Source organism: Camelus ferus, chromosome 2 (genome assembly GCF_009834535.1).
Source record: "Camelus ferus isolate YT-003-E chromosome 2, BCGSAC_Cfer_1.0, whole genome shotgun sequence".
NCBI lineage: Eukaryota > Metazoa > Chordata > Mammalia > Artiodactyla > Camelidae > Camelus > Camelus ferus.
The window spans coordinates 58,214,717-58,230,867 of record NC_045697.1 but is presented as its reverse complement, the minus strand read 5'-3'; the positions used below and the strand labels follow the sequence as shown (position 1 = coordinate 58,230,867).

At 36.2% G+C, this 16,151-nt stretch overlaps 1 long non-coding RNA gene across 1 annotated transcript; it reads left to right on the top strand.

Moving 5' to 3' along the window:
• Window positions 1–339: 339 nt before the first annotated feature.
• LOC116657436 lies at window positions 340–14,463 on the top strand. The gene is made up of 3 exons (XR_004312506.1): window positions 340–350; window positions 4,928–4,935; window positions 14,387–14,463. It is a non-coding gene; the product is annotated as an uncharacterized LOC116657436 (long non-coding RNA).
• The last annotated feature ends 1,688 nt before the right edge of the window (window positions 14,464–16,151 follow it).

The following is a 16,151-nucleotide window of genomic DNA, read 5'->3' as shown; positions in this document are numbered from 1 at the left end:
ACACACACACACACACATTAATGTGTGTTTATATGCATATCTGTATCTGTATCTATATCTATCTGTAGCTGTCTCTGTCTCTATATCTATCCATCCATCCATCCACTCATCCACCCATCCATCTTTCTATCAAGAGAGATTTTAAGGAAGTGTCTCATGCAATTGTGAACTCTAGCAAGTCTGAAATATTTTTGGCATCCTGGCACGCTGGAGACCCAGGAAAGAGTTGATGTTTCAGCTCCAGTCTGAAGACAGGCTGGACTCAGGCTTCCTTCCTGTTTGAAGGACCTCAGTCTTTTTTTTCTTAAGGCCTTCAACTGATGGGATGAGATTCACACAGATTATGGAAGGTAATCTGCTTTAGTCAAAGTCTACTGATTTAAATGGTAATCATATCTAAAAAATTACCTTCACAGCAACATCAAGACTGGCATTTGACCAAACATCTGGGCGCTGTAGCCTAGTCAAGTTGACACAGACATTTAACCATCACACTGAGTTTCAAATACAAAAAGCCTAAAAATATGAGTACATAACCTTGTGGTAGAGATGGAAAATGAAGAAAGTGGAGGTGAGGGACAGAAACAAGGTTAACTAACTAGACTGCAATAGGAGAAGCAAAGTTAACAGATACTTACAAATGTCAAGAGAGCTGAGCTTAGGAAGTGAATAATTTTGCCTGAGTAAAAAAGAGGTGCATTGATGCTCAAGATGCCTTCCTCTTGTCCAGAAAATTTGGCCCAGAAGAGCAGTTGCTCTAGTCAAAAAGAAATTTAAGGAGATGTGTGAATCTCCACCTTGGGGCTCATGTGGATCTTGCTCTAGGCTCAGTTCCAAAATATTTGCAAACTTAAGCTGGGATTCAGTTTTACAGTGAAACTTAATATGCATTGGGATCTTTCTTAGTTTGAGGCATTGTCTTTAAAAATCTAATTCTCCCAGGTAGATTTTACTTTATAAGCATTGTATATGACTATTTGTTTGAATAATGTGCAGAGTCTTTGGAAGTCTGTTTTTAACTGCTTTAGACAGTGAGCTATGCAGTTTTTCCATCTGAAATTCTCATAGCAGTATCTTTGCTTCAGCAAATTGCAAAGTTTTTTGTTTCAGAGTTTTGGCAGTTAAACTCACTCTGAGCACAGTGGGTTGTCTTCCTCCAGCACACTGCATTAGAGAAAGAGTTCTACACCCTGAGGGTTTTTAGAGTTTCTTTGTTCAGCAAAGAATTGAATCATATTCCTAAAAGGGGATCTATTTCTTTTAAGGCTTAATTTAAATGATCATTGACAAATCAAGCTAGACACTAATTAGCTCTCCTATTGAAATTAATGTATTTTATATGTATTAATGTAAGTATCACAGGAGACACACTGTCGATCTAGATCTCATAAAGGAATGTTACATACCTTCCAAATAATTTGTACTGGCAAAGTGTCTAGAATCCTATCTCATCCTGAACTAATCTCCTTGCTATTTTGTTTTGGAAACATTGGCCTTCTAGTTCCCTGATCTCTTCAAGACTTTTCTTGTCTTGAGGTCTTCCTATTTCCTGTTCCACTGGACCTGGAAAACTGATTTCCTGCTTCTCCCATGACCTGCATTTCCTCGTCCTTCAAGTCTTAACTTCTATTTTTACCTCCTAAGGGAATCTGTCTTTGGCCATCCCACTGCAGTGGGAGTCCCCACTACCCATTCTCATCTGTGGTCTATTTTTCTCTATCACAGTACATTGTTTATTTCTATCAGGGCCTGTAAGTAATCTTAAATTATTCTGCATATTTATTTATTTACTCAAATCGAGTCTGTTTTCCCTGCTAAGAAGTATGCTTTATTAGAATAAGGAACTTGCCTGCCTTTTTTTTCACAGCTGCATCCTTTGCCCAAAATGTGAACATATTTATGTTTCCTGATGAAATACTGGAAGCAGAACATGACAAAGTTCATAACAGTCAAACAAAATGTTATTGAAAGTAAGTTTCTTAGGAAAAAGTTGGGTATGTAATAAAAGCATCCTTCCTGCTTTATTTTAAATGAAATGTCAATAATGATGCACATCAGACTCCTAAGTATATGTCGTACACAGAATTTACAAAAAGAAATGGACATCTTGGATCTGTTGGCCATATTAAGGATACCAAAAGGGTCCTATTGTATGGAAGCAAGAAGACTTGGTGAAGTTTTCTTTGGGGAAATTTGTTGCTCTACTGGCCACCTGGCCTCTCACTTCATACACCCCTTTCAAACCTAGAGAGTGGACTCAAATAAGACCAGTCTGAGTCTTAGAGACTATATAAATCTGGAGCTGAGTCAGCCTGGGAAATCCAGTCTCCTGGGCAGCAGGATAAAAATCGTAGCTGTGGGAATGACTTACATTCTCAGAAACTTTCATTGCTGGAGGTGAAAACATGTTCCTAGGGGCTCAAGAAGGAGCCACAAACAGTCGTCCAGAAATAGAGTAGGGACACCTGCACCCAGGTCACAGAATTGGCAGGAGAAGAGCCCCTAAACATGGGACTCTCTGAGGACCTAAAAACCCCACAAGAGAAGGCATTAGCTTTAAACATCCACCAAGCCGAGAGAGCATAAAGCCACTCATACATGTGATGAGGATGAAGTAAGAATTGCCTTTTCCATCCTTTACCTTTTCTTCCCCTCCCCTTTAGCCTCCCACCATCCTCCCTTCCATGCTTCCTTCAACTTTAACCAAGGTCCGGAGCAGTGGTTAGGAAGAAGTGGAGCAGTAGAGCAGGGAGAGAATGGAGATGCTGACCTCACCCCTTTTGTCAAAGGCAGGAAGGGTCTGTTATAAATCTTAGTTCAGAAAGTGTTGAACAGTTCTAATTGTGAATGGAGAGTAAAGCTTTTGAGTCATAGCTGAGTCATATTGCAATGAGAGAGAATTGCTTATTGACTAAGATGAAGCAGAAATTCTTGGAATCTGACTAAATGTGCATCCATGGAGGGAGATTACCCCAGTGAATGAGTTTTAAAGGGTCAGAGAGAGAAATAAATCTGTGTGTTGATCTCATCTCATGAATCAGGTATTCCAACATACCAGTTACAGGAAATTTTGTTACCCTAGTTATTCTTTTAAAATTTATGGCTAAAATGGGTCTCTTTCAATCCATTCTCTATAGAGCAGCCATATTTTAAAAGCTTAAATAAGATTATGACAATCCCCTACTTAAAACTATCCAATTGCCCTTTAATGCCTTTAGAATAGAATTTAATCTCCTTGACCATAGCCTACAGGATCTATATGTTTTGGCTACTGCCCAATTCACTGACACATTTTCTTCTACTCAACCCTGCAATTCCTGTTCCTTAAACACATTGCCTTATTTTTAATTCTTGGAATATGCTAGGTTCATTCCTGCTGGGAGTACCATTTCTCCAGCCTGATATGCTGTGGTCCCAGATTTCATGGCTGCTTCCTTAGACGCATAGGTCTTAGCACACATCTTCCCTTTTCAATTAGAACTTCTCTGACATCATAAGTTAAATTAGACTTTTTACCGCTGGCCCATTGTGGGCCCATTCTACCATTCTCTACTTCATCAACTAGTTTTACTTTCTTCATATGATTTATCATCATGTGAGATTATTTATTTGTTTGCTTGTTGTTATCCGTGATTTGCATCACATTATAAACGGCATGAGAGTAGTGAGTAAGTTGGTTGTTTGCCACTGAATTCTTTGGGACATAGTAAGTGCTCAGTATATTTGGTTGAATGAAGAATTAAAATCAAAACATTTCTTTAATCAACTGTGAAACTGTCATATATCTGAATTTATTTTTCTTTTAAAACAAATTGATTGTGACCTTAAAAAATGCATGACATGTAACTCAGGATTTTTATGCCATAGTAGCTATCAATTTGTGCCTTTATTTTTGAGATAGCTCAATTAGACACGTACAGTCTATGTCAAACATACTGACATAGAAAAATCAAGCATCACCAATTTTTTACATAGTGTCAAACATTTAAGTATTTTTAGACAGAGTAGATTCATGCTTATCCAGAACAGTTGGCCAATAGGATGGTCCAGTTCACAGAGTATTTTGATTGTGTTATCAAATAGAACAGGCATTGATGAGTTACTTCTTTGGAATCATTAAAGAAATCAAATAAAAACTGAAGGTAGATTTTTCTGTGGTTGGGATGACTAAATGCACTCTAGAATTTTGCTGGACATTGTTAGGAATGTTGTAGAATGACAAGTATTGGTGCTTGGTAGGGTTTTAAGATCCTCTGCATCCCTAAGGGTCCACTTGTTCCTACCTCTCAGCTTCTATTAAGTAAAACAGTATTCACAGAGGGTGGGAGGCGGGACATAGGTAGTGCTGAATTCCATGTTTCTTGTCTTCACATTGAAAATGCCATGTAATCTTAACAAAACAGTTTAAGAATAGAAAGAAATTATTCTGTATTGACAAATCTTATTTCATTCTCCTGGTATCTTGATAGAAATTACTTAATTTTAGAGTTCTTTTCCTCCAAGTCTGTAAACTTCTAGAGCTGGATTAGTCCACCGTGTAACTGGAAGGACGAGATACAAATGTGCCTAGCAAGCATCTAAGCAGAAATGCTGCTAGAGTTCTTACTTGCACTTGTCATTCATTAAATGTTAATCTCAAAAATCGCTGTATGTTTATAACTGTCCTCTTCATATCTCCCAAATCATGTGGCAGAAAACATCACAAAATTGTACAGTAGCTGTTTACCTACCACTTGATAGTTTTTTTTTTTAAATGAACTAAAACTTGATCTGATTTGATCATCAGTGAAAACAGGGAAAAGAAAGCATCAACCTCCAAGAGAATTTTGCATGAGAATCAAATGGGATGTAATGTCTGTAATAGTGTTCTGTTCCTATAGGATGTTGTATTTTCATTTAGTATACCTTGTACTACATGGCATTCCAGTTAAATTTGTTTACTTCAGGATTCTTACAGTGGTGAGTGTCAGGTTATTAGGTAAGGAAAAAGGTTTAATTAATAAAAGATTTTATTATTAATAAAAGGTTTTGTTAGTTCTGTGTATCTACTCCAACTTTTAACAGTGGTTTTGGCCTGATATTTGAGAGGCGAGAGAGAGAGAGAGCTGAAAAAGGAATGACAATACATCCAGAGAATTCTTTGAAAAGATACAATTTATGTATAGGTGATAAAATATGAGTAGTTCAATACTTTGAAAGTATTTTTTTAAGGGTAATTTACTTTCTTAGGAAGTTGGACTGTGGAAAAGAGTTCTGCCTGTCACAGGCTATAATGCCCCCAGAAGAAGTGTAGGTATGTGCCACCACCAGAAGGAAGGGCAGGGCTTGGCCAGGGGGGAAGACAGAGCAAAAAACCAGCAATATTCAACCTTCTAATTGTAGGAAGAATTGGATAGAGAGAAGAAGCACCCCGTGAGACTTTTTTGTCATGGTCCTTCTGCTCTGGGCCCATGTGGGGAAGAGACCAGCTCTCAGTGTTTTCCGATAAAGGCTGGAGCCTTGGAGGTAGCCAGCTATCGGGCAGACATAGGATTCCTAAGCCCCCCTTAGATTCCACCAAGTGTGAAGGAACTTGGAGATTCGTCTCCACCCCAAGGAGAGTTGAGGCAATCACTGCGTCTGAGTGGGTAGCCAGCCCAAGGGAATCACTAACAGGTGGGGAGTAATCCTGCTCTTGAGGCCTTCAGGGATGACCAGTTTGGCTTGGGGGAAAAAAAAAAAACTTATAGCCAGGACTCAAATTGTGGCAACAAGTACTGAATCAAGGGGCGTGAGGGGTGCTGACAACCACGTGTCCCTCTTGTTAACCAGCCTCAGATTTCAGCATTAAAAGCCAGCCCCACACCTAATGTCCAGGTGACAAGAGGCATCATCATGGGAATCAGAGAAGCCAGAGTAATGGACAAGGTCTCATCCATGTAGATGTGGTGCATGCACTCCCTACATAGAAAGATATTTAAGGTCCTACTTTCTGTATATGCTGCAGATGCCATCTGATAGTAATATAGAGATGGAAAGGAAACTTCAAAGATTAAAAATTTATCAAGAAAAAAAAAACCCAAGTTATCCAAAGTGACTCTTTATGTTATTGGATAAGACTAAGTTTACTAGATTGGAGTATCCCTATGTCTGTCTGTCTGTCTATCTATCTACCTACCTACCTACCTACCTACCTACCTACATACCTATTTTTTCCCACACATCTCCTCCCCAGTGCCCAGTATGGTAGATTAATATTAGCAAAAAGAAATATAATCGAAGATTGTCTTTGATTATCTGAATGCTTCCCTGAAAAGTGCACTATAATAGATTCATAGAGTGTAGTCTTACAAACACACAAAAAATACTTCTGTTCATATCACTGACAATTTCTTCATATGAACTTTCAAGTTAAAATTAGAATGGTTTGAGGAAAAGAGCATTTTAAGAGGTGGTTTTTAAAGAGAACATGTAAAATTGTATGTAATCTGACCATTTATAGAACCCTTCATCATCTCTTCTACTTATTTAATTTTTAAATTAGTAAATGCTATTTGTCATGTATTTTGCTTTATTTTTTGATATTTGTATATATTGTAAAAATGATCACACAGTAAATCTGGTTAACATTTGTGACCAAACATAGCTACAAAATAATTTTTTTCTTGCGTTGAGGACTTTTAAGATTTACTTTAAAATATACACTACAGTATTATTAACTATACTTGTTCAATTTTCAAATATTAGTTTACTTTTTAAAAATTTTCTGCAGAATAGGAAGTTATATTTGCAGTATACTTTTATCATTGTCCAATTATGATTGCAAGTGGAAATTATTTAGTCTTATTCAGCAGTCTACTTGCCTCTACTATCAAAAAGACCTAGAATTGTTTATTAAAAGATGTCTCCCAGAATTGTATGCTTTGTGGATTTATGGGTTTATTGGTAAATTCGACAATGTAAAGCTCGACATTTAAAAATTTTTCTGTCCTTTCCTTGCTCGGGCAGTTCCTTCCCACAGCACATGCTGCAGTATTTGTGATTCTTTCCCGAACAATTCAGCAAAATATTGTTATCCTGTTAATTTGCATGTCCCCCTCTCCTTCCATCTCAGATTGTTCATCTGATAGTTTCAATTCAACTTGCTATGGAAACTAGGATGGTGGTATGCATATTTGAAATCCACAGACACATGAATTAATATCTTTATTTAATAATTCAGTTTCCTTTTTGATGAAGTCATTTGCTAGAGATGCTAATGGAGTAACTTTGAATTTCGTCCCTAAGCACCTAATGTAGGTACTAATACGTAAATAAGCGAAAGAGCAGTTCCCAAAGGAGAGCAGCAGCGACAGCTGACGGGAAGATGCATCCATGCATAGTGAAGAGCTGACTGCATCTCATTTTAGCTGTTGGACAGAAAAGCATGTCATAGGACTGTGAGGATGAGGCATAGGAAATGTTAATCCTCATCAGCTCATCTTTCTCCATACCAACTGATTAATAATGAGATTCATTAGAATTATTTAGCTTATAGATACATGAAATTTCAATTTTGTATTTATCCTATATTTTGAGAATAATCCTATAGATGACAGGTAGAACTAGTCTACACAAAGGTACTTAATTTAAATGAAGATATTATATTTAAATTAAATCAACTCTCGTTAATGACTTTTCTCAAATGTAGATCAGCATTTTAAATGCTTGAGAGGAGAGAACAATGGAGAAAAAGAAGATTCAGGGGAAAAGATAAGAAATTACAAAAAAAAATTGCTTGTATGTTGCTGCAGTGAATTCTTAATACTTGTTATGAAGTCAGAGCATAGATATAAATAGCACACAGCCCAAAGATGATCTTGATGGCAACTTTCAATTTTGTGGGGGTATTAGATTCATCAGTGAAGCAAACATTTATTTAGAACCCACTGTGTGTCAAACACTACAAAAAAGAGGTTGGAAATAAAGGTCAATGAGACAAAGGCACAGAGTTTGAGGAACTAGAGGAGGAGGGAGACACTCTTAATAATGTTTACCCAGCATCAAGTATTTTCTTAGAGGTTTACCTAAATTATTAGATTTGACTCTCACCCTTACTCTTATGAGAATAGGTATTTTACTCCAGTTTTACAGGTGAGAAACTGTGAATGCTGATCACTGAGGTTAACTTGCCCAGGGCTGTGTGATAATTCTATTAACCAGGAGAGTTGAAGCCATGCTACATACCAAAGAAATACCAGAATTGTTAGAGTTTAACAGAATAAAGGTCTGTCGGGTCTATTGCTCATGTCCTAGTCTCATATGGTATAGGGAATCTCCTCAAAGTGGTGATCCAGTGATCTAAGTTTCTTCCATGTTGCAACTATAATACTACAGCCATAACATCCAGAACACCTAGCTGTCAAGGTCATCATGGAGGGGTCAAGGGGAGTAAGGAATGGCTCAAGGGGGATTATGACCAACCCTCAAAATGACAGACATTGTGTATCCATTGGCCATACCAGTCACATGGTTCCAACTTAGTACAAAGAAACCTGGAATGTCTAGTTGTCTTATGTGCTCACAGAAGGAAATGGATTAGGGAACATCTGACAAGTTTCTACCACAGTTACTGAATAGCACAGTCAAGATTTCAACTTTGATGCATAGGGCCCACTGTCTTAATCACTAAGTGTTTCTTATGAAGAAATAGTTGTAAGACAATGTGATAACTAAAGCTAAGCAGGAAAAAAAGAAAACATGGGAGAGTAAAAGGAGGGTACTTTGTATTTAGCAAGTCCTCATCAAACTCATACTAAAACTGCATGTAACACTGAAGTTTGGCATTCATCCTTCTCAGTGAAAAGATGACATGCCAACACTGCACTCTGTTCTAATGCAGCATTTCTTTGTAAAGGAAAAAAATATTCTCATGGCTTACCAGTCTCAGTGCAGAGTCTTATTATACTGTTGTTTATATATCGCACCTAAAAGGGGGGATAAACTCTTCATGCTTTTCTCTCGTAAGGAACTTTAAAACTAAAATAAAATTTACACATGAAATATAAGCATGTCTGCAAACCCAATAAAGTTCAAATTGACATTAATTTAATATGACAGACAAGATTGTTTTGCTGAATCTAAATTGCTGTTCCCATTGTGACTGATTGTGATGACTGTGTTGCTGTTCCTTTGATTTTTGGCACAACTCAACTTCTGGTTGCCCTCTGTGGCCTCACATTTCCTACCATTTTTTCCTCCTTAAATTAAGTGGAATACATTTGTTCATTAGCACTTTCTAATGTCATTTGGTCTTCACTTGGCTTTGGTGCCAAGTACAGTGTTTACATGTTAAGCTGGGCTCTGTCTTGTTTTTATTTGCCTGTGACTTCTAAAGTAGGATTGACTGGAGACAGCTTAATTGTGAATCCAAATGCAAACATGGGCACAAAAACCGTCTAACAGAACTCAAAGTGTAGTACATACCTTTTTAGTATAGAACTTACAGATTTCTAAAAATACCTGGGGATATATAAGGAGCTGTCCACAAACTGATAAGCAATGTCTTAGGCTCTTTAAAATCAGAGAAATACAGTTGTACCTTGTTTTATTGTGCTTAGCTTTATTGCACTTCGTAGATACTGCATTTTTTTTTTTTCTAATTGTTTGTGGCAACTCTGTGTTGAGCAAGTCTATTGGTGCCATTTTTCAAACAGCATTTGCTCACCTTTGTCTCTATGTCACATTTTGGTAATTCTCACAATATTTTAAACTCTTTCGTTATTAAATTTGTTATGAAGATCTGTGATCAGTGAGCTTCAGTGTTACTATTGCAAAAAGATTACAACTCACTTTTTAGCAATAAAGTATTTTTTAATTAAGGTATGTACATTTTTTCAGTATGTTATTATTCACTTAATAGGCTACGGTATAGTGTAAACATAACTTTTATATGCACTGGGAAAGCAAAAAACTTGTGTGACTCACTTCATTGCAATATTTACTTTATTGCAGTGGTCTGGAACCAAACCCACAATGTCTCAGAGGTATGCTTGTAGCTCACTTGTGGGTTTTTTTTTTTTTTTTTTAAGAAATAATGAGTAAAAGTCTCCATAGAAGATAAGGAACAGAGCTCTATTCTTTGATCCATGAAAGCTACATGTAACCTCAGCTAGCTTGGAATTCTGTTCTTCATTTCCATGTCCTGGAACTTTATGGCATCTGATTTGTAATCTTTATGCTTATTTGATATGAAATATTTTCTGAAATACATATGAAAAAGTGAAAAGCAGGTTAGTTGAGCAGGCATTGTTTAATTTATGTTACAATTGATGCCAAAACCTGGAATTCTGATGGACACCTGCACTAGGAGAAATTTCTATTCTAATAAAAGTCCATGGACACTTATTTTTAGACATCTGAATTATCTGAGAGCAAAATAATATATTATTCAATGAAACAGGAATCCGAGCCCAAATGAGAACTTAAACACCTCCATTTTAGTCTTTTCTTTCCTCATTTCCTTTTCTACTTTTCTACTTTTTTTTGATATCACCCCGACCTCTTCCTCCTATTTCTCACTTTCTTTGTCTTCATTTGCTTTATCAATAAACAAGGATTATGGAATGCATAGTATTTGACAGGCATTATGCTCAATACAGGTGATTCACAGATGCCTAGGAAGCAGCCTTGAATTTGAAGGGGATTTCAGTTTATTAGAGGAAGTAGATAAAAAAACAATCACTAATATTGAGGTGATGGGCTGCATGCTATAAATGCCTAGTGATAGAAACAGCTAAATTTAAATGGAGAGGGTTAAATGAGGGTCAAGGAAAGTCCTGAGGCTAGAGGACAGTCAAAAGGGTAGCTAAGAGACCTCTTTTAGGCTAAGTCTACAAGGATGGGTAGGCTTCTCAGGTGGTCATTGAGACCTTGGGGAGAATGACATTACAGCACACAATACAGAGGAGGAAATTACATGCACAAACGAGGATTATCTTTCAAATAGCTAGCCTGTTAGTTCTGTCTGTTATTGATGGTATCATCACACTTTCATGTCCATTAAAAACACCTGCAGTGTCTGCAGTGTTTCATAAGCAAGGAGGTATCTAGATCCTCTTCCCAAATATGCTAATTAGATCTGTATCAGGAATGAGGAATCGGCATTTTAAACAACCCCGGTTGTTTCAGGACTGTAGTTTTATAAACTCTTTCATATTTGCTTTTCAAATACAATGATAGGCTGGCAGTTGTTTTGGGGTGTAGGCATCAAATCCAGTTAAATAACTCTTCGTAAGTGAGTGAGAAGGATTGTTGAGGGTGCAATGTTTAGGGGCTGTGAGAATACATTTATAGAAATAAAACTGGGAGAAGAGAAATCTGAATACGAGAAGTGGGAGTGTTTCCTGAGGTGAAATTAAAAAAAAAGTGAAAGTCATAGTAGTGCAGAGGATGAAGAATTTCGAAGAATAGTAATATAGAACGGTTGATTTGGAGCTTTTGTGTTTTAATAAAAAACTGCGACTGCTCCACGAAACCTTTGGTGGAGACCACTGGACAGGCATAGTGTGTTTTGTGTGAGTGATTTTAAAGAAACTGAGCAAGGTGCTCTGTCAGTGATGTACTGGAGCCAGACTGGACCGGCTGGACAAAACCAGTTTTTAAAATTTCAGGGATTTTATGAGATAGTTGTTAAACACAGCCATTATTTAAAAAATTATCTTATATCAACTTATAAGCAAATAAATCACATTAAAAACAAACTTAATAAGCCCTGAAAACATATCACTTTTTAATTATTTACTACAGAATACTATTGGTTTTGCCTTTGAGGTTATTCTCTACCCAACTCTGCATTCAGTGACTTGATATCTTAAAAAATTTTTTTAATTTATTTTTAATTGAAGTACAGTCAGTTACAATGTGTCAATTCCTGGTGTACAGCACAATGTTCCAGAGTGACCTGATATCTTGAAATCATCACAGTGGGAGAATTTGCAGCATAAAAATGGTCAAACATGACAAAGAAAGTCATATTTTGTTTTTGTTTTTTGCCTTTGCTTTTTTTTGGAAAGCTGATTGTTTAACATTTATTTACATACTGCTATTTTAGTGGACTATTTTCTATCTTTTTTCCTTTCCTCCCTCCTTCCTTCTTTCTCATTTGGCCTTCGTTTTCCCTTCCTCCCTCCCCCTTCCTTCTTTCTTTTCTCTCTCTGTTCTTCAATTCCTTCTTTCCTTCTTTTTTGCCCATGCAGCATTCATTCTCCTTTCTTAGGGCTACAATATGTTCACTTTGCTTTTGGGAACCACCTAGTGGCCCTCACAGCCTGTCTACTTTGGATGCATGACTCAGTGGAGCATAAGATTTAGGGTAAACCTATCCAGACATCTGCAAGTTCCAACCTCAGCCACAGCTGATGCAGGGAAGTATCCTTGACTCCAGTCAGGCTAGATCACTGTTAGAATTTCTGCTTGAAATTCCAGGGTTTCTGTTTTAAAGGCCTAGGAAACAATTTCTTTTCCTCTGGATGTGAATCCCCAGGGTAATAACTTGGGGATTGCTGGAAGTAATTTCGTGGCTAAGAGGAAAAATGGCTTATGAATGAAGCCAACACTGAAGAAGGAACTAAGAATGTAGGGAAGTAAAGTGGTCCCTGGTCGTATCATTTGAGCCCTAGATTAAGCTACATCTGGACTATTCACCTGCTTGAGCCAATAAATTGCTTTTTTCCCCCTTACGTACATTTGGGGGGACTTTTCTACATAGTTATATAAAACTTTCTAACTGAAACAGATTGAGTCTTGCATCTTGGTCAAATAGTACAGAACAGATCATCTCTATGGGCTGGTGATATAATTTACAAACTGGAAAAGCAAGAGTCCAAAGAGCCTGTGGTGACAGCAAGGACACACCTGTGAAAAAGAGAAACAGCTCTGAAACTTGGCACTGGTGCTGATTACATTACTTACTGTTTAACTTTGCTATCCATTAGTACCTGGCCTTTCAATAGTAGTTACTTGTCATTCTATTCTTACACATTGCAGAATCTGTATTTCTTCGTTTGTTTTTGGTATTTTGTTTGTAGAGTTAACTGAAATAGAAATTTCTTGAGGTCAAAGACTGTATATTTTTGTTCAGTTTTTGACATCACATCACCTGATGCCTTTACTTTGAAATATTGTGTTCAATAAATACTATTGACTAACTCCATCTTATTGCATCTTAGAAGTATTTTAATTTGCAAATTTTCCTATATTTCCCCTATGTATTATATGACTTTTTTGAAAATTATGTTACTAAAAATTGCTTCACTGAAAAAAATGGATAGTAAATTGGGCAAATTAGATCAATAACCAAGGAGATAGGGGAAATGATAGAAAATAAACTTTCCTGTTAAGAAGTTCATACATTAAGTAGGACTTTAAGTAGTTTATTTTTAGGGTGACCGTACATTCTAGTTTGCCTCTCATTCTGGTAAACTTATTAATAGCACTCTCTAATTCTCAACCATATCCCAGATTGGATGATAAATTACATTGCTCAGGCATTATTCCAATAGTTCTCCATCATGGATGGTGATCTGAATTACCTGGAGACAGTATTTTTTTTAAATTATAAAATATTTTAAATATATAAAACATAACATAAAATAACAGTAATGTATATACCCAAAATCAAAATTTGACAGTTAACATTTTGCCATTGTTTTAACTTTTCCTTTTTAAGGAAAAACACTATCACAGAGTTAAAGAATTCTCTCTCCCAGTCCCATTTTCTTCCCTACCTCCCCAGAGGTAACCATTAAAAAGTTAGCATATGTCCTGCCAATATATGAATTTATATTTTGATTGTGTGTATTAAAAAATTGGACTGTAGCAACTCCCATATAGTTTAGAATAATTTATGTAAATATTATTAAAACAAACATATGAAAAGTATATGTTCTTATGGGAACATTTAAAAAGTACAGGTTTCTGAACACCTTTCCAGTCTATTAACTCAGAATGTTTTGAGGTTGGGACAAGGAATATATATCGTTTCCCAAATGATTCTGATATTCCAACAGACTTGGGAAATTTGATTAATGTCAGATCCCAAACTAACTTACAATGTTTATTTACATTTAAATCATCTGGTTTGATGGGCTGTAGGTTCAAAATTGAATATGAGCAGTAAACATCTCTGGATCAAATCTGACAACCTAAACAGGTCAGTGTTCCAGTGATCTTTTAAAATATAGCCTGGTATATTTTTCCTTTATAATACTAGTATCTTAGTTTCACATTGGTTTTCAGGGGTGAGAGAACTATGGAATTTGCATCTATTATTTCAATTTCCTAATGAAATTGGGCCAATTAAATTGTGATGGCTGCATAACACAATATGTTAAAAATTAAATTTAAGGAACACTTACATGAATAAAAGACAATGCTGATATGTAATAGGACTTCAGGAAAGGCCAAAACATTTTGGAAACCATTATTGGGTTCAGAGACTAAATGGGGAGAATATGCTCTTTACTGTACTGAATGAAGATGGGACGATATGGAAAGTACCAACAATGGGCTTTCAGAGTAGAAATAATTAAAGTAGAATATAAAGTTATAAATCTAAGTAAATGGCTGATTCCTGGAATGCACTGAAAGGTATCTAATTTCAAAGAGTTTGCTAAACTTACTGAAATCCTTACTGTATTGTATATTTAACTTCCTTAATCATTGAATGTTTGGTCTCCCTTTAACTAAAACCAACTGATTCAGTGCGCTTTGATTATCTGAGTGTTTATACAGTTGTTCTTGAGCCCTAAAGCAAATTGTGGATTCATTTCATACAATGGTGCTAATGATAGAAATCAATTTAGAAGATCAACTTTGAGACACTGCCAGAAAATTTCAAGTGACATATCTTAAACACTTACACGTGTATTTACATGAGACTTCATTGACAGATTCTCACCACCATCCTTCATCAATCAGGCATCAATCAGAGTTAATTGGAAAGACAGAGATACATTCCCAAAATTTCATCAGAAAATTTAACAACATCACTCTGTTTCTAAAAGTTACAGTGAATTTGGCACCTCATCTTTTTATGCAGTCTTTTGGAGTCTCAAGATAATAGAAAGGGAATAATAGAATGGATAGGATAATTTGGGAATAAATTGTGTTTGCAGTGAGCTATCAAATAAATCATCCTCTAAGAGAGATAACAATAGAAAAAATTTTGGCTCTAGCAATTGGTTATAGATAAGCATTCAAAATGAGACAACTGGGGCTAGGATTGATAATAGCTTGTCCATCAGGGGCAATGTTGCCAATTATTGCTAATAGAAGCATATAGAGTTTCACAATATTGCTGCTAGGCATGCTTAGAATATTGTTAACATTAACATGTGTATTCTTTATTAAACACCTAGAATGAAAAAGTGGGGAAAAATTGAATCAAATCTTCTTTATTTAAGATAAGGAAAGTTTTAACTGAGAATCATTTTTTCAAAAAGTGTTTTAGAAGAAAAATAAAGTGGTTTCACATTGCCTTTTATTCTGCAGATGGTTCTTCGTTGTGGACTGATAAAAGTTTTGACCTCATTAATCTACTAATTAAATATTACAAGTGCTGGTATCTGTACGAAGCACTGGAGACTGGGTAAAACAGTTGAGGCCATTGCCCATTATAGTATTTCACGGTGAGGGTGATGGAGGGGAATTATAGGGAGCTATGGCAACACATAAGAAAATTACTTAACTAGGTCTTGAGAGTCAGGAAATGCCTGCCAAGAAAGTTACTTAACTCTGACTTGAGGGTCAGGAAATGCTTGCCGGTAAGAGATAGCTAAATGAAGAACTGAAAGAAAGCTGAGTTAAGCTAAAAGAGTAGGGACCAAAGGTTTAAAGTTCCTAATAAAATTAACAGCATGGGCAAAGACCTTTAATAAGGGTAATAGGCTTAAATAACTAAAGGAAGTTTGCTTTGATATAATTCTAAGAGAAACAGGGAGTAAGATCAGTTAGAAACATAGCCTATGTATCATGCAATGATAGACACTTGAATTTTATTATAGAAACTGTGAGTAGTTACTGAAGACCAGGCATGGGAGTTAGACTTGGGATTTAGAGATCCAGCTTTGATTCATTGTGGGAAATGGGTTGGATGGAAGCACAAATGAAGGCAGGGGTACTATCAGTCGTCC